Raw genomic sequence first — 20421 nt, forward strand, 5'->3', positions numbered from 1 at the left:
CAAGATTTGAAATAAGAAACATTTCTTTGAATAACCATTTATAGCAGCCATCATCTGGCAGAGTTCAAAGCTTTTCTCGTAATTTTGTCAGGAAATTCAAAGTGACTCCTTCACAGTGATGTTACCCTCTGCCTCCTTCGAGGCTCCTGAATGTGGAGGTGTGCTGACCAGGGCGCTGTGAAGTCAGTGTTGACGTCCAGTTGGCAGTGAAGCTCTGGTGGGAACAGATTTTAACTCACAATCAATAGGCTCTACAGTTTGTATTATCGAGGCATATCTGAAACTGCATGTTGAAGAACAAGGATGGCTGGGAGCCAATTTTTAAATTCCTTTGAGTGACTGAGGTGGAACTGAAGTTCAAGTGCGATTTTCCAGGAGCCTGATATGATAGTTGCTGTGAAATCATTCTTTACATGAACTTTTTGAGATTTTGTTCAGCATGAATTCATTTCACATAGCACAGACAGAACTGCCTTTTAATTTATACAAACACAGACAATGGAAGAGCAGTCATAACACAATGAAAGCACTGGGATTACTTTGGTGTGTGAAATACACATCACGGAACTGTCTCATTCCTGTTATTTCCCTGCCTCCTTTAAATCCCTGCTCTGGTAGCTCCTTAACCTGTGCTTGCTGGTACCTCCCATTACTTGGGAAATATCTCAGTCCCTAGATCAGCCCCCAATCAAATTGTATGCTGTTGCCTATTTGCTATGTCATTTGCTAATTTTGTTCACTTATGCTACATTTTTCCCCCTGACTATTCCAACTGACAGAGACCATCTGTACCGACACAAACAGGTTCCAAAGTACAGGGGAGAGAGCTGGAACTTATACAGACTCACTCTATAGACCACGACTTCTTACCAAAATGCCTAGGGTGGGATGGGCATGGAACCAGGGGCTATGCACTTATTTGGTTTCTGCTTTATGCACTACAGAGGCCCCCTGATCCCCAAACTATTTTTGAAGTTCCATTTTGAATGGGTATAGAGTCCCTGGCAAATATACAGAAAACAGGGTTTAACTGAACTGTTAAAAAGCAAAAGGAAACATGCAAAGGCAGCAATATGTCATTCATTAAACTCATATGGTCTTGTGTATGTGTAGGTGTGTATGTGTGTGTTTTCCAAGATGCCCATGTAAATCAAAGTCTAATTATCTGCGAGATTGGATTTCCCCTACAGCCTTAAAAATGGGGACTAATTCCAATTTTGCTAATTTACCTGTTTCCAAATGAGTAAGATTTTGTGATAGTTTCAACTCGTGAACTTTTTCTGATTAAAAAATCTATAGCTGGAAAAAGCAGTTCCCCACCAACTCTGATAGATTGGTAGTGGCTGTTTGGAACGCTGTGTTGAGAAGGATGCTGAGGACGCCCTGGGTTCAGTGGGAAACAGTGCCACCATCAATTAGAAAAATCATGGACCAGGAGTGGGTGAAAAGTAGCAGATGCACAGCATTTATTTGCCAGCCACACTCCAGGCCTTCATTCATCATCCACTCCAGCCACACCTGAAAACTTTATCCTACACCATCTGTGGTTGAAGTCACATTGCTTTAATTCCCATTGTCTCAATTACAGCACCATTTTTCTCCTTAAATCGATTTGGATCCAGATTTAGTTCCCCTATCCAAGATTAAAGGGCTGCAATCTTCCCTCCACCCCCAAAGCAGTAAATATTTTCAGTGAAATTGCTGCTCTACCCAACTGTTGCTAATAGATTCACTAATTTATGATCGAAGGCACGTTGCAGATCAATTCCCAAAATTCACTTAAAACAACTGCTTCCTTTTTCACTCAAAGAAATAGATATTAAAATGTCCCGTGTAGACAATGCATAATTGATCTGTGTAGTGATCGGGTATCAGAATATTTGATGGAGTAGAACAAAAAAAATGGTACCAGGAAAAATTGCATCCAAAATAAAAAGTTCAATGACCTCATTACCAATTATATATGTGATCTTGCCTTGTGCTAAGAACAGAGCTAAATATTTAATGTGTATTTTTCTCTTTTAACATCTACAACTTTTCTATGAACAAGTACTATTATCATCCCCCTTTACAGGTGAAGAAACTGAGGCTAGAAGGACTGACTCTGTCCTGATACTGCCCTGTTAGCAAGCAGCAGAGCTGGCTGGGATTTGAACCCAGGCAACCCGACTCCAAAAGCCAAGCCTTGAATGATTCATTCTACTATTTTCCGCATTAGACAAGAATGATTGCTAAAAAGTGAGCAAGATATGAACCCAAACTCATCGGTCCTCTTCTGGAGGGCACCTTCAGGGTCACCTTAGGGGAGGTTATTAACCATGGGCATAAACAAGGCTCCTCCTGGAAATAGCCACACTGACCCCTCATGCAGAATAAATAATTTGTAAAGAGACAGCAATTCTTAAGTCAAAAACTAGAAATCCTCTGTGGTTCTGAGAGTTCAAAAATAATAAAAATATGGCTTTTATGTTAAAGTTGAGTATTGCAAAAGGACTATATTAACATAGTTTGAGCAACTTACTTCACCTCTCTGGGCCTCTCTGATGATAATAACACTGACGTCACGTGTTGTTGTGAAGACTGGTGATAATATATATAAGGCCCTTAAGGACTGTGTTTGACACATAGTAGGTGTGAGGGACCGAGATGGAACTAATGAGACTTGCAGCTTATTGGTTCTAGTTGGTTCACAAGCACCTACTGTGTGTGCATGGCTGGGCCACAGGTGGAGAGTCTGTCATTCTTTCCCCCTGGGGCTGACTCTAGGAGACAGTGAAGCCATCTTGCCACTGAAGGGAAAAGGCTGCCTGAGAATGGAGTCAACAGGGAGGAAAGCAGAGATGTGAGATGAAGGGAGAGACATCCCTGATGACATCAGGAGAGTACCTGGACTTGGCCAGGCCTGAAACCACACTGCTGAGAAACTTTTCAGCATATGAACCAACTTATTCTCCACCCACCCTCATTTTTTATTTCTGTTTTTTTTTTTTAAAGATTTTATTTTTTACTTTTTCTCCCCAAAGCCCCCCAGTACACAGTTGTATATTCTTTGCTGTGGGTCCTTCCAGCTGTGGCATGCGGGACGCTGCCTCAGCATGGTCCAATGAGCAGTGCCATGTCCGCACCCAGGACCCGAACCAGCGAAACACTGGGCCGCCTGCAGCGGAGCGCACGAACCCAACCACTCGGCCACGGGGCCAGCCCCTTTTATTTCTGTTTTTTAAGCAGCTGGAGTTGGTTTTTGTCACTTAGAACCAAAAGCATCCCGCCTAAAACTGATCACCAAGCACACATGAGAAAATGACTTGGCTGATGCCACTTATTTATTTAATAGAAGAATTGGACATAGACTCCAGGTCTTCTGCCTCCAAAACTACGAAATTTTCACATTCTATAAAATGACTCTCTCCCTGTTAAACCGTGAGAAATCAAACATGCGGGGTCCCAGAGAAATCATTTATGGCGCAAGGTATCCAGTCTAGTGAGAAGAATATTGTGGGCCTTAAAGAGTCGGGGAGAGACGCAGGTAGACGGCTGTCTACTTATTACCAATCAAGCGTGCGCTACAGCAGCTTTCTGTCCTCAGAACTGGGGAGAAACTCTGATCACCTTCTAGCTGCTATTGGCCCTTACATAGACCACATTGATCTTGGGGTAGGGTGAAAGGGACTCAATTTCTTACCTATGTCTTAAATTTTAAAGAAAGAAGAGAGACAGTAGTTTCAACTATAATTGCAGAATGCAAAATGACCTCAAAGAATACATCTTAAAATTAAAATATAGATATATTTATTTATATTTTATATTGATATCATATTATATATTTATATTCCCTGTAGCAGCCTGCTTATATTTAGTGCTGATTTTTGGCTAGATCAATCCTTCTTAACAGGGGGGCAATTTTGCTCCCTAGAGGACATTTGTCAATGTCTGGAGACATTTTGGTTGTCACAGTTTGGTGGTGGGGGGAAGGATGCTACTAGCTTCTAATGGGTAGAGACCAGAGATGCTGCTAACCCTCCTACAGTGCACAGAATAATCTCCCACAACAAAGAATTTCCAGCCCCAAGTGTCAACGGTGCCAAGGCTGAGAAACCAGGTCCGCACGTGTGATGGCTTTAGATTAGTATACTTTATGTCACATGGTCAATTTTTAAGTAGCTCTTTTTTTCCAGTTGATAAGAATTGGGCAGATATCAGAAGTGGAAAATTTGGTTCCATTAGCTCTTTCCACCAACCTAAGAAAACAAGCAAATAAGCTTAAATTGCCATTGGGGAATTTCAGTTAGAGAGCGGGGACAGTTTCCCCCATGGCTCTAATTCGTCACTGAGGGAAGTTATAGAACGCCTTTCTCTAAAGCAAGGAGAGACCTGTTTGTCAAGAGAGAGTTGGGCGGCCTTTACAGAGGTGAGAGATTCGGGGGAGAATGTTCCAAGTCAGTTGTAGGTTACTGAACCTCACCTGAGGCATTTTCATGATGACCTCTCACGTCTTGTCCATGAGGCAGTACCAGCCTAACTGGGTTAGCTCTATTCCATATCACCCCATTTAAAGTTTCTATTTTCACAGCAGAAGACCTAATTGCCCTCTTCACTCACACTTCACTGAACTCACTAAAGCCCAGTTAAGCATTTTCTTGAAAACAAATCGTTTTCAGATGGCCCTGGCAAAACTATCCTGATTTTGCGCAAGCTATTATACGGCATGTATTGGGAGAAAGGCAGCCTGTTGGACTTGCCCCAGTTAAAGGGCCTCTTTCAGGAGATCGAGCATGAACTGTCTTCACAGTTTGGGGCTCTATGCACTTGGGTGTTGCTACCAGATCTTACTAACAACTTGCGTGTTTACATATCACCTCTTCCTGGCAGCACTGCACTTTGGAAGGTGTCAAATATAGATCAGACTATCGATTCAGGGTAGAGTTTGTTTTTGAAGTAGTATGATTTCTATAATTTTTTAATGCCAGCCCTTTCATATTCATGGGGTGAAATGCAGTGAATTTGTGCAGCTTCCCCTTTTGGGGACACAAATCTACTTTACTTACAGTGGCACAACTGTTTACCGAAAGGTAATGGATCCTCAAATACCTTCTGCCCAGAAATTCCTAGTGGCTTGACACACGCACCTTAATTACATCTCCCAGCTCCTTTAGGATGAAATGGCATTATTATTTTGGTGATATTAGTTGTCTAGGTCAATGCTGTCCGACAGAACTTTCTGTGATGATGGGAATGTTCTATGTCTACAATATTTAATATATGTGGCTATTGAGTACCTAAAATGCAGCTAGTGCAACCGAGGAACTGAATTCTTAAGTAAGTTTACATAGCCGCAAGCCGCTAGCGGCTACCATATTAAACAGCACAGTCCATAGTTCTGGCTTCCCAGTTACTGGTATCCCTCACTCCTGTGTTTCTCCCCTCCACACAAGAGCCAACATATTTCTGAATATACAAATTTGCTCATGTCATGCTTCTTCTCTCGACCTACACAAGAGTCCCCACTGTCTCCATAATACAGTGCAAACTGTTGGATGGCAATTATCCCTTGCCAGACCTCCTCATCCCCTGTACTCTAACCACTTCAAAGCGACTGTAGTATTGAATATCTATCTTTCCCTCCTCACATCCCTCCCTGTGCAGTGAAATGTTCCGTTCTCATTGGTAGTCTCAACCTTCTCCTGAAAACCTCCTTAAAGACTCAACTCAAGCATCACCTTCTTTATAAGTCTTTCCTAATCACCCCACCCATTAGTGCCCAGGATATACTTCTATTATTGTAATATGTTAGCATATTTATCTGTCCTAAATGTCTGGCTCATTCATGAGACTGTGAGTGACTGGGTAGAAACTGGGGATTATACACCTTTGCATCCTAGCCTATCCCAGAGCCTCTACACAGTAAATAGCAACCTGAATGGTGAATTTTAACAATTCATTCCACAAACATTAACTGGATGTCTATCAAACGCACATGGCATTGACTTCGCTGCCGGCTGCCTGTGGCTGTTGGTCTTGGGCTTTAGGTACTTCTCAGTGTGTAAGTATCTTGCTGAGAAGAATTGATTCAGATTCTAAAAGTATGATTTTTTCTTTTAAGCGAGTGGCTAGAATATTAAGTCACTACTTCATCTGGCGCGCCAATGAAGACATAGCAGTCTGTGACAACCTTGGCGGAAAAACTGACTGTTAGGCTTATTAAGAGACAATATGCCAGTCTCTAAGGTGGCACCCTTATAAGGGATTTTCCATGGGTGGTGGTGTGGCCACATTTTTTGGCTCAGCTGCTGACCTTACAGCCTAAACCCCTATGCAAGATATGATTCCATTCTAATTATGAAAGCTTCTTGCCCTAGGGAACTGCTTGGGAGACGTGACCCAACACTATCCAGAAACACTAGACGAAAGTGCTAAACTGTGTGGCTAATGCAATCTCTTACAGAGTTCTCTCTTTAAGCTGAGTAACACGCGGAAGATACATGGGGCTGTTTCTTGCCCTCTTGGAACCTACATTACACTCTCAAAAGAGCTCAGTTGGGGGAAAACTTCTAGAGAAAGATTTAAAGAAACTGTATGCCCATGCCAAAACTTAATTCTCAAAGGGATTCCCTGGAAAACATCTTCCATGACACTTGGGAATCTATCTTTCTCATTTTTGTGTTCATTTCCTGGCTTTGTGGTACATGGAAACAACAATATTGCCCATCACTAAGATTTATTGAGCTCTTATGATGTACCAGGCATTATTTCCAAGCCCTCTACATACATTATTATATTTAATCTTACAACAACCCTCTGGAGGTAAGTAATATCATCTTCATTCCAAAGATGAGAAGACTGTAGTAAGAGGGGATAAGTTGGTTGGGAGGAAGAATTTGAGACCAGGCATTACAGCTCTAGAGCTCATACCACACTGCACAGGAAATGACAATGCAATTTAATTAACCTTTGTAATGACAAAGTACTGGTGACTGATGCAACAATATGATTGACACTGGAACCAGATTGAAGTTCAAATCTTGGTTCTGCCACTGATTTTCTGGGTGACTTTTGGCAAGTCACCTAACTTTTCTGGGCTCAACTGTTTGACAACCAAAATGTGTATAAACATAATTCACAGATTATTCTAAGTATTAAATGAGACATTTATCTAAATGCTAAATGGTAAGTATTATTATCATGCATTAGAAGAAAATGAGATAAATGTCCTATTCCCCTTCCAGGATGTTTGGAGGATTAAATAACATATAGGAAAGTACAGTGCAAATGGTACAGTGCTGTACAAATGGTGACTGTTTCGTTCTCGTTGGAAGCTTTCCTTTTCAGAGGCTTTGTCTGCAGATAGCAAATGGTTCTCAACTGTAAGTCTATGTTTTGCTCCACGCCTTAGGAAGAACAAAGATAAAACATGGGCTCTAGGCAGCAGATGCTTGAACTATTTCATCTCTGTGCTGCCCACACTCACAGAACCCACCCATTCCTCATTGAATGGTCCTTGATAAGGTGCTAAAGATCAGAATTCTGGGAGTCTAACCAATGGAAATAGCCAATGGAAAGGCTGAAAAGCTCTCCCTTGAAAGATGTAGAACTGTTTTGAAACTAGAATGGAAAATGTAAACTGGACTGGTACGAGGTCTAGTTTGTTAGGAGGCTATGGATGTCGTATACATTAGTTCACCTCTTCCTTGAACAGTCATCACCTTACACCTAAAACATCCCCACTAGAAGTATAGTTAGAAAGAGTACTGGAGTTAGGAGACCAGGGTTCCTTATTGGGCAACCGTGATGCTAGCTAGGTGTGTGCAAAGTGCTTACCCTCTACCAGGGCTCAGTTAACATGTGCAATGTTATTGCACTATCACATAATAGACCTAGCACTTTTAAGAAGCATCTTTTAAGAAAAGTCTCAGCCACAATTGAACCCATATTCCAGTGGAAGATACTAATATTCACAAACACTTTTTTAAGCATTCACAATGTTCTAGGCAGTATGCTTAGCACATTTCATGGTTTGTAATTTATGTAATTCTTCCAACAATACTATCTAGAAGGTACTATTATTATTCTCATTTTACAGATGAGGAAACTAAGGCTTGTAGAGATGAAGAGACTTGACCGAGGTCACATAGTAAGTAATGGGCAAAGCGAAGACGCTAATTCAGATCTCTTTGATTAACAGTCACTGCAACATCTGAGATGTAAAAGAGAAGAGGAATAATTCCAGCTAAAATAAGCCAGGAACACAGAGGAGAAGGGATAGCAGTGTGGGAAGGATGAAACGATCTGTAGGGAGCTCTCCTTCAGCTCTAAAATTCCACAATTTCTATTACTCATTCTGCCCACATAACAGGTATGGAGATCAACAATGGGGTCAAGATCACAGGTGAGGTTGTGTCCTTGCAGAAATTCACAACCCAGCTTGCACCTTCCCACCTTCTCCAAGCTTGGTTTACTTTCTTTGTGAAGGTCAGAATGAATCTTCAAAGCTCTCTCTTTGGGCCCTGCAGAGGCAGGTGATCCAGGGTAACCCTCTCTGAAGCTTCACTTAGAATACCCTCCAGAGAAAATGACGCATGAATGCACACAGCTGGAGACATGACAAAAGGCCTTAGAGGGGCAAGAGGAAGCATTAAGAAAGAGGAGGAGCACAACTGGGAGCATGATAATCATGCTGACCATATACACCAGCCACACAGCTACTCAGCCTGAGGACTGGATGCCACGGGACTGACTCGAGTCTGAAATAGCACAGTGCTATGTGGTGGCTGAAAAGATGTGGAAGGAGAGATGTTTTGGAGAGTTTCCATGACACCCTGGCAGGCTTGTGGCCTGCTGGACTATGAAGGTGCCTTAGTTCAGCTCGTGAGAAGTTGTTGTACGTGTGTGTGTGCACACAGACATTCTTAAATTGACTAGAGTCAGCAAAACTAATACGCACCCACAGGGTACTGTTGGCCAAGTCTCTATTTTCATAAATAATGCCTTTCTCGCCTTTTACAAGCCTGTTTGAAGACCTGCAGTGCATCCTGGCTACAACTCAAAGCCCATCTAATGAAAGCACCTCCACTGTCAGCAATGTTAATGTCACTTTAAAGAGTGTGAAATGTTGCTAAATGTGTCAGGAAACAATTAGATAACATAAGAGGCATGTTTTCTCAGTGCACAGAGAAATATATTATGCAGGCGGGAGATAAATGCAAAGTTTTCTGAGCTCCAGCATATTCAGCACTCTCCCTCTCTCTCTCTTTTTAATCCAACAGAGAAATTGTTTGGCCAGAGTAAGCCCTGCTTCAAATACTTGGAGAAGGGAGAAAGGCCTGCTTTGCCTCTGACTGCTGTCGCTTGAGCCCTGTGCTATCAGGCTCAGCGAGATACAAACAGTCTTCCACTCAAATTAAATGTGTGCCCTCCTAATTAGCATTATAACTATAGGTTTCTCTGAGCCAGAGTTGATAAAATTACAGTGTTGGTCTGGAAAGGAACCGGCAGCTCTCCCTTGCCGACACAATGGCTGTAGCATTTGCACGGTTAGAACAATGCCCCCGGAGCCTGCCCCCATCTTCAGAGGTCAGCCTGGGGAAGGAAGGTAAATGCCAAGCGGGCTGACATTAGGACAGCAGCCGGGTCCAGATGCAATCTGTTCTTTGTGTGTGAAGGTGTAAGGTTTGGCTCCTAAGCTCTGGGGAGAACGGTTCTTACTGCAAAGCTTCTTTGTAGAGTTCTGTCATCTCCACCACCTGTGGGCTTCCAAATGGGGCCTCAAAACCACAGGCAGGGCTGCCTGAAGTGGATTTTTCCCCAGTCTCCAGCCTGCATCACTCTCCATGGTTCTGAAACCTCACCATGAACTAGGAAAGGGTTGTTTCTTCCACAACCTTGAGACGTGTCTGCCCAACTTCTCAGGGGAATTTTGAATCAGGCCAGGGAATCAGTGGAGGAGAGAGAGTAAAGCAGGGAGGGAGCAAATAAAGAGAGACGAGGGCAGAGACTCCGGAATAGGCATAGCCACTGAGTGACGGTCTGGGGGTAAAAAGGGAAATGATTTGTTCTGACATTATTTTCAAATAATCACAGTTGCCAGGAGAGAAACCACGGCCAAGCAGAGCTGAAATGCTGGAAAACTTAAGGCGAGCGAGGAGTCTGTGTGTAAGTGATGCAATGATGTGCAATTTGGGGCGTGAACAAACAGGTTTGTGTGGGCAACCAGGAAACCTCATCATGGTGGAAGTGATGTGATTAAGTGTCAGGATCAGTTAACATACGCAAAAATTCTCGGGCTTTTTCTTTTCTCATGAAAACTTGCCACATTGTATAGATGCAGAACAAAGACTATTGTGGCTACTAGTTCACATTTGTTTCACAATTTATGTAGTTCTGCCATATTAGTGAGTCTTAGAAGCTGGGGGTAGGGTTGACCTGTTGCTTATCTCCTTTGCTATGCTTCTATTTACAACAGCTATCTTGCTATCTCTTGCTCTTTTTCTGAGATTAGTAAAATTCATAGAATGGTCTGAATAAAGACAAAGAACGCTACCACTGAAGACCACGGAACGCTAACTTTAGAAAGAACCTCGGATAATATCTGAACCAACTATTTTACTTTGCTAATGACAAAATTGTGGTTCAGAGAGAGAAAGGGGCTTTTCCCACACCACACAGTGAATTCATAACATGAGTCTAAGGCTCTGTCCATTAAATTACCCTCCTCTTAATATTCAAGTGGAAGGACAAATAGAAAACCCAAAGTTCAAGTTAGTATGAAGAAAATCTGATTTCACAGCAAATCACATTAATGGGCTATAATTCTACAATTTTAATGCAAAACGTGAAAAATAGGAAATTAGGCCACCCCCCCCCCCCAAAATACGTTCAACATATAATGTTACACTCTTATTTTCCAAGCTATGTTCTTTGGAACATTAGGTTGTCTCAGGATATAAACATGTGTCCCAGGAAAGAAGGTCTCCATGATGAAATGGTTTGTGCAGTATGAGACAGTATGAGAAGCATAGGAAAAAGAGTCCCACTGTATTCTACGCTGATGTGATCACATCTGGATTGGCTGGTCCATTCCATCGAGAAACTGGATTTGCCCGGCGGGGGGGAATTCAGACTGATGTGTACACTAGAGATCATTTAATAGGTTATAGGCCCTGTAGCTCTTAAGCCTCGAGAAGAGGTAAGGGAAGTTGGAGCAGTCCTCAAATAATTGAGTCATGACCCATGGAAGAAGAAATAGACTTTATAAGTTTGTTCAGATGTCTGTTCTAGGAATGATGAAAGTTAAAGGAAGCAGATTCAGCTTGCTATCTACTGCATCCATCTGTGCCTCTCTTTTATGTTAGTTCTATCCAGAATTATGGTTCCATAAGCATGTGCTTTATCATTCTTTCTAGAGTGTAACTTACTCTTTCATTCATTCAGCATATATTTCCTGAACAACTACTACATTTGAGGGGCTCTTCTACACTAAGGTATTGCTCTAGGTTGTCGAAGCTGTACTATTAGAGTTGCTGTTTTCAACCTTTCCATCTCCTAAAGCACCTAACAAAGTACTTGCTCATAGAGAGTGTTTAATAAATATTTGTTGACAAAATGGATAAACGTGCAAAGAACTTTCTAACAACAGTTGTTGAATAACATCAGAATCGGCCTCCTTGTAGGTAATAAGCTCCCCATCACAGAGATTATTTAAGTATTCTCGAGCAGCCCTAGTCAGGATGACCACAGAGAGTGTTTTGGCCTTCAGTGAGAGGTAGGATCATAGGCCCTTTAAATTCAGCTCCAGCCCTAAATATCCCCATAATTTTGTGAGTGTTCTTGTCACTGTCCCTTGGGGTAAAGGAGACAGAGAATCATATAGAAGATGTCTCAAAAGTAAGAAGTCTGCCCAGATAGTCTCCCTGTTCTACCAGAAGTCAGAGACACATTTGTCTTCCCGCCCTCTGCATGTCTGAAAAATTTTAGTTCCCAGCTGAAAACTGAGACCCATATAGATTCATGCATCCTTAGAGGACCTCCCTTTATTTAAAGGAAACATGTCACTGTGTTGAAGCTTAAGCTCAAATTAATTATAACAAGTGTAATATTTGGCCAACCTTAGTCTCATGATTCAACATTCCCGCTTGATCAGTTTCCAGAGCTAAATGAGAGCCTATAACCATTTGCCATGTAATAACACTTTTTGCTTTTATGACTGCTTTCATCTGTGGATCTCAAAGCATGGTGCAAACAGTAATTAAAGTTCACCTGTGAGGTACAGATGCATTTGCTCGGCTCATTTGGCAAAGTGGCTGTGGGAGGGGGTGACTGGGCAATGTCCAGGTAGAAACTGGAATGGTGGGCTCCCTCTTCCCACCTATTTTTTTTTTTTTTTTTTTTATTAATGTTATGATAGATTACAACCTTGTGAGATTTCAGTTGTACATTTTTGTTAGTCATGTTGTGGGTACACCACTTCCCCCTCCGTACCCTCCCCCCACCCCCCCTTTTCCCTGGTAACCACCGATCAGATCTCCTTATCAATATGCTAATTTCCACCTATGAGTGGAGTCATATAGAGTTCGTCTTTCTCTGACTGACTTATTTCGCTTAACATAATGCCCTCGAGGTCCATCCACATTGTTGTGAATGGGCCAATTTCGTCTTTTTTTATGGCTGAGTAGTATTCCATTGTGTATATATACCACATCTTCTTTATCCAATCATCAGTTTCTGGGCATGTAGGCTGGTTCCACGTCTTGGCTATTGTAAATAATGCTGCGATGAACATAGGGGTGCAACGGACTCTTGAGATATCTGATATCAGGTTCTTAGGATAGATACCCAGTAATGGGATGGCTGGGTCATAGGGTATTTCTATTTTTAACTTTTTGAGAAATCTCCATACTGTTTTCCATAGTGGCTGTACCAGTTTGCATTCCCACCAACAGTGTATGAGGGTTCCTCTTTCTCCACAACCTCTCCAACATTTGTTGTTCTTGGTTTTGGATGTTTTTGCCAATCTAACGGGGGTAAGGTGATATCTTAGTGTAGTTTTGATTTGCATTTCCCTGATGATTAGCGATGATGAACATCTTTTCATGTGTCTATTGGCCATATTCATATCTTCTTTTGAGAAATGTCTGTTCACGTCCTCTGCCCATTTTTTGATCGGGTTGTTTGTTTTTTTGTTGTTAAGCAGTGTGAGTTCTTTGTATATTATGGAGATTAACCCTTTGTCGGATAAGTGGCTTGTAAATATTTTTTCCCAATTAGTGAGCTGTTTTTTTGTTTCAATCCTGTTTTCCCTTGCCTTGAAGAAGCTCTTTAGTCTGATGAAGTCCCATTTGTTTATTCTTTCTATTGTTTCCCTCAACTGAGGAGTTACAGTGTCCGAAAAGATTCTTTTGAAACTGATGTCAAAGAGTGTACTGCCTATATTCTCTTCCAAAAGACTTATTGTCTCAGGCCTAATCTTTAGGTCTTTGATCCATTTTGAGTTTATTTTGGTGTGTGGTGAAAAAGAATGGTCAATTTTCAATCTTTTGCATGTGGCTGTCCAGTTTTCCCAGCACCATTTGTTGAAGAGACTTTCTTTTCTCCATTGTAGGCCCTCTGCTCCTTTGTCGAAACCTATTTTTTTTTATGATCCCAGTAAACTAGTCACATTGTTTGTTTAAGCAAAGAGTTGGCATATGTCCACTTCAACGAAAAAACTTTCTGTCTAGTATAAGAGAAGTTGAAATAATTGATTGTGTGGAAGGTAAAAGGACTAGTAAGGAATTCCCATCAGAGTTCCTAGATGAACCAACATAAAAAGAGATTCTTGAATCAACCCTTCCTTCCTTCCTTCCTTCCTTTTATTCAACACACATTCTTTGAGTGTCTAATGCATGTCAGGCACTGTTCTATGGGCTGAGGGTGTAAAGTGAAAAACCAAAATCCTTGCCTTCTTGGGGCTTATATTCTGGTGGGGAGAGAAGAAAACCAACAAATAAGTAATAGCAAAAATAACAATAAATAAAAACCAACAAAAATATATATTTACAGATGCATATCCAAACACACTATATGTCTGCATGTAGATATGGGCTATAGGGAAAAGGAGAGAAAGGAAGGCAGAATAGGGAGTTGCAGAGTGGGGCTCAAGAGGTGGGTGCTACTTACTATCAAGTCATCAGCGAAGGCCTCCCAGTGAATATCACGTTTGAACAGGGATCTGCAGGAAGTGAGAGAGGGGGCTATGCTGATATCTGGGGGAAAATGTATTATAGATGCAAGGAACAGCATGAACACAGGCTCTGAGCTGGCCCCATGCTTGGTATATTTCAGGATAGCAAGCAGGTCAGAAGCCTGGAATGTAATGAGAGACGGAGAAGAGGGAGACCTTACGAGTGACTGTGACAACTTTGGTTTCCACTCGGGGTGAGATGGAAAGCTGCCAGAGAGCTCTGAGGGAGGAGGGACATGTCTGACGCACAGTTTAGCAAGATCACTTTGGCTGCTGTATTGAGAACAGACCTAAGGAAGACAAAGGTAGAAGGAGGGGGACCCATTAGAAGGTGGTTGCAATAATCCATGTCAGAGATTATCACAGATTGGACTTGGTGGTGGTGGTGGTGACAAAAGTGACAAAGATCAGAACCTGGAGACATTTTGAAGGTAGAGTGAACATGTTCTGCTGATGGATTAACGTGGGGGTGACAGAAAGAGAGGAGTCAACCATAATTTGGTTTTGGGCCTGAACAAACCTGGTTACAGAGGTATTCATACCATATTTGCATATTTATGCCAAGTGCTTACTTTAGCACATTGCGTAAGATGAAAGACACAACTGGATCGAAAACCAGTCTACACGTTTGAAAATGCTACTAGTTGTTGCCTAGAAAACCCTTCTTAGACAGAGAGGCAAATCATGATTTTATTCACAACTTTACCCAAAAATATCTCCCAGGAAGAGAGAGGTACAAAAAAGGCTTTCAGATGTTCTGGAACAGAACAGAACTGACAAGGCAGATCCCCATTTTTTATCCAACTTAAGGAAATCTAATAAAACCTAAGCTGAGAGAGTTGAACTTTCATCTTTGTCTGGGCAAGATGACGCTATATGTAGCTGAGAGTTAAAATTTCTCAACATAGACAGGGACAGGAATGGTCCAGAAAATAAGCCATTTTCCCTCTGCAAACTGATATCACATGTGGTACAGAGAAGCAAATTAATTTTGGTCCTGTTCTCTGATTTCTCCTTTAGCTTGACCTGATTTTCTTGCAAGCCTCAGGCACAGTTAATTTGTAGGGAGGGGTGTGTGTATATGTTGGAGAATATGTATTTGTGCGTGTGTGCGAGTAGATGGGGATCTTGGCTGAAATATTAATATAGTGCCTTTTTATTATTATTTATAGGAGAACTATATCTTCAGGGCTTTTAAAATAAAAAGAAATGGAAGATAGGTGATGCAAAATTATTTTTTAGTGTTCATACCCTTTGGTTGATACATAAATAATACAAATGAAATGGTAAATAGCACTAAGGGTACAATTATCGAACAAGTAGAAATGTACATTTGCAACAGCACAAAGTTCCCAGTTGTTATCATATCAGGGAAGCAGCTATTTATGTAAAACTCTGTACGTTTTTTTTGGTCTTATTTGAATTTTGCTTCAGTTGAATTATTTTATTGCAAAACTGGAAGATGAATTTTTATCTCTAAAGTTTAAAAATCTAAAGCCTGGGTAGGGATTGGCCACAAATACACAAATGCAGTCTGCAGAGAATAAGTGAAAAGCAAATTGTGGTAGTCTATGGAACGAAACAGTTGCTTAATCGGTTCTGAGTGACCCACCATTCTAGATAGGCAGGCAGTATTAATGGTGGAGAAGCTGCTTAAACCTTTCCAGGAAAATATGCCAAGTCCTGTACAGAAAGGCAAACATTTTCTTTCAAACAGCAAAAAAGGAAACATCACCACAAAATCACGGTAGAACCATCTACTTAAAAGTACGTTATGAGCGAAATTTCCTCTTCTCAAATGGAGCCTCGATTAAAATGGATGTCTCCCCCTGCAAGCTCCCATAGGGTTACGGAACCTTATTTATTTAAATTGGTTGGTTGTCCCCCGAGAGTTCTACCAATGGAGTGATGCGAAAACTCATTAGTGGCATTTTATTTTTAAATTCCACAGAACAGTCTCAAACAGAGCTTGATCACTTTCCCAAGTGCTCCCACTGTGGAGCATCATTTGCAACGGGATGTGCACCAGTAAATCATAATGCCCATCACTCAAACCGAGGTTTCCATCGTCTGACTTTCCTATATCACTTTGTGGGTAACAAATCCACCTCATAATGACACCCACTATCAAAATTTGACTGACGGCAGGACGCGTGCTTCATTTCGTCTCATTCTGCAATTTCTTAAATTCTATGAGGAGTACACACAACTTCAAATTCCATGCTAAAGAGAAATACGTAAGAACCAATCACGTACATTTGCTTTCTATAGGACTCACCCTCAGGTTCTACGGTAGAGGCATGAAGGCAAAGCAACACCAATTACCTTTAAGCCCAGACACAGAGATCAATGCATGGGCTAACAATCGGGTGCTGTCAAATGTTAAAACCACTAAATTCTTGTCTTGTTAAATCATCTGATGGCCGTTTCTTCTTTTAGTTAAATAGGGATAAATAATAAAAAACAATTTACAACTAAAAGATGCTAGCGTTTTGCAGCTGCTGAATGTCTTTTGGGGAGATTAGATTCTATAATGAGGAGATATAACCATCATTTTATAAAAGCTGTTGCTGTCTTGGGAAAAACACCACTGAATACGATTAGAAAAGCCTTTCCTTCATGAACCTATTACAGTCATGTGCTGATTGCTTGGCATATGCTTAATGATATCTCTATAGCTGAAAAACAATAATTTGTTACTGTAAATCTTGACATAATATATTAAGTTCAACCATGCTTTTATTAGTTCTACCTTTGACTTGTGTGCTTTAAACTTGCAAAGCCCTACACAAGTTGAAAAGCAAATCAACTACCTGTAACTTTAACATAGATATTCCCCAATAGCTTAATAGAAGTTTTTCTCAAATAATTTAAATATCATTTCAAGCATCCCTGGCTGCTGGCTCTCCATTAAGGGTATCAAAGATATGGTAATGGGGGGGCTGAGAATTACGGAGTGGGGAAAACTCTGTGTGTAGTACAGACAATTAGCGTTAGGCAATAAACGGCTAACATTACAATCCTCTTTATTTTTGAAAAATTATAGGGTCTATTAAGACAGTATCAACTGATGTAACTCTGTCAGAGACATTTCTAAAAGAGACAGTAATTACTTGGCTTCTATTTCTTTCATGGGAAAAATGAAGACAGAAGGAAGGACACAGCATTTCTAGTTCCTTCTTTTCCAACCCACCTCCCTGACAAACAAGAGAACGGCAGGAAGCTCCAGCTGTCCCCAGTAGAAAGACCCAAGCAAGTCTTGACCATAAGACTTCTTCTTGCTACTGCTATTTCCAGAAAGATAGAAGTGTCCTCAGTCAAAGCTTAAGCCCCAGAACGTTTTTATTCTTTCCAGTCAAATGTCTGCCCTCAAGCTCTGGTATTGTTAATAACCAAGGCCAAAACTGGAAGCCTTGAAGGGGAATTTTTTATACCCTAAAACCAGAAGATGAATAGCATCTGGAAGCGAAATAGATAACAGGCTTTCTCACCTTATCAAATATTCCTGTAATGTTTGGCACTATAAAAATCCTTGCTTAATATCTTTGGTGACTAGAATAATTCTGAACACATATATATTATATATATATAATATATATACAGATGATATATATATTATTCTTTACGACCTCTTTTAAAATCAATGACTGTACACACAAGCATTTAAGCAAGTGTATTCTTGTCTAAGACAAAGGACTTCATACCAGAACTCAGAATTGGTGAGTCATAGGAGAAACGAAGACAAAATTCTCTCTTTCTCACAGAGTTTATTCACTGCCCCCACCCCCAGCAGATGATCACACTGATCAACAACCCCCCCACTCCCCCAGTTAAGCTTCCACTTCCTCCAATCAATATAATTTGCAAGTCAGGAAATGGAAATCTCCATAAAGACTGATACATTTCATAAGTAGGTTTCAAGGCTTTGCTCTTTGCTGCTGGGTTCCATGGAGAAATTTATCTCCTGGGATTAGGGTAACAATTAGTGATTCATGCACTCTGAGAGTGATAGTACTAGGTGGGAAAGATCACACCTTCGTGAATGAACATGAGAAAACTCAGAGTAGTAATTATTTAGCATTTTTAATGCCAAACCTCATCTACGTCACCCAAGTCCCGGAACCCAGCACTACAGACTTACTATTAACTCCTTGCAAGCTAATTGAGGGGAAAACACGAGGCCAGCCCTTGGTGACTGACCGGCTGAGGGGCCAGGTTTCTTGTGTTCTCTTCACAGCCCAGTGTTTGGAGAGGACTTTCTCTTCAGGTATCATTAAAGTCTTACCTTTGCAGCCCCATCCTCTGGAGTAGCCCCAGGAAGTTATTGACCAGACTTCTCCTGGATTGCATTTATGGCTTTGCTTACTTTCAGGAGCTAGGCTATGTCATCTTGGGGTTAAAAGTGGGCAGAGGAAAGAAATTTCTTGTTTTAAATTTTGAGCTCAGGAGAGGAGCTCCATCTTCTCTGTCCACTGTAGGTTCTAGCACAGCACAGAGACGGGGACTGTCATCTAAGTCCTAGTGGACTCCCCCTCGTCAATGACCCCCGCCCATTAGAGCCGCACACAGCTGATTAGAATGAAGGTTACAGAGCAGACTGCTCCTCCCTCCAGCTGGCCTTGTGGCCAAACATTATAACTTAATTATAACATATGTGGTGGGCACAGTAATGGCCCCCAGAGTCATCCATGTCCTAATCTCTGGAACATGTAAATACGTTACCTCCCACGGCAAAAGGAACTTGCAGGTCAAGTTAAGGATCTTGCATTGGAGAGAAAAGAGGGAAGAAGGAGGATCAGAGTTCAAGGAGATGTGACCACAGAAGCAAAGGCTGGCATGAGGTAAGGAAGGGGCCACGCGCCAAGGAATACAAGCGGCCTCTGGAATTGGAAAAGGTAAGGAAATAGATTTGTCCCTAGAGCTACAGAAGCAATGCGGCCCTGCCGACACCTTGATTTTTGTCCACTGAGATTGCTTTTAGACTTCTCGTCTCCAAAACTATAAAATAAATTTATGTTGTCTTAAGCCATTAAGTTTGCGGGAATTTGTTAGATTAGCAATAAGAAAGTAACACAATGTACAGCGTGGCTTTAAGGCCTACTCTACCTGGTCCATCTTGGCTGGTATCAGGACCACTTGCAGCTGCGTGCTGAGAATGGGGTTTCAGTGGGAACTATGTCTAGCCTGTCCTCAAATTCTTCAGCCAGGAAACCAAGGTCTCTGAGAGCAATCAGATCAACAACAAACAGGAATAACGTGATGCTGTCAGCTCTGGCAAAAAGTCACCAGTTGGTGACTCAACGAATACGTAACAACTTCCCAAGGAGGAAAAGTGCTTAGAGCAGGAGTTTTTTAGCAGTGACTGTGCAGGAAGTCTTTAAGAGCTGGGCATTGTTGTCTGCATGGGAGAAATACACGAGTCCATTCCTTGGCTCTTTTTAAATTTTTTTTATTTTTTATTTTTTGAGGAAGATTAGCCCTGAGCTAATATCTGCCACCAATCCTCTTTTTTTTTTTTTTTTTTTTTTTGCTTTAGGAAGACTGGCCCTGAGCTAACATCCATGCCCACCTTCTTCTATTTTATGTGGGACAGCTGCCACAGCATGGCTTGATAAGCAGTGCATAGGTCCGCACCTGGGATCCGAACCAACAAACCCCAGGCCACCGAAGTGGAACGTGCAAACTTAACCACTGTGCCACTGGGCCAGCCCTCCATTCCTTGGTTCTAAAGCTGCTCTCTAGAGCAGAGTGGGCCAGGGGCAGCCCCACTGGCCTCATCTGGCATACACACATATATTTTTTTGACCAAAACTGTTTTTCTAAAAATTGAATTTTAATGCCGTTGATTGAAATATGGACTCTCCACTTTACTACAGACCTCACCATTCGCTCTTACTTATCCCTGGCTATTTCATTGATTCATATTGCCTAACTAGTCCTTATGGGCACTTGAGTTTTCAATCCAAGAGTAAGATCTGTGGTGACTCTATTATTATGCATTTACTATTTAACACTTTGAAGCAACTCTCACGACCCATCCAGCACTCATGACCTAGTCGACCAGCTGTTGTGACCACCTCTGCATGTTCCTAGTGATGTGCCACGGGGCTCTGTTGTTGGGCATGCTCAGTACGTTCACTGAAAAATTGAATGTTAGTCACTGTAATTGTCGAGAACATAGTGCTAGAATTGAAAGTTTGTATTCTGGA

The 20421-nt window shown here is 41.5% G+C and overlaps 1 protein-coding gene across 22 annotated transcripts in view; it reads right to left on the minus strand.

The window, feature by feature from the left end:
• TENM2 (teneurin transmembrane protein 2) overlaps nucleotides 1-20421 on the minus strand; it is a 1162025-nt gene that overhangs the window by 356317 nt on the left and 785287 nt on the right. The gene's annotated exons all lie outside the window — the stretch shown is intronic.

Source organism: Equus przewalskii, chromosome 13 (assembly GCF_037783145.1).
Source record: "Equus przewalskii isolate Varuska chromosome 13, EquPr2, whole genome shotgun sequence".
Lineage (NCBI taxonomy): Eukaryota > Metazoa > Chordata > Mammalia > Perissodactyla > Equidae > Equus > Equus przewalskii.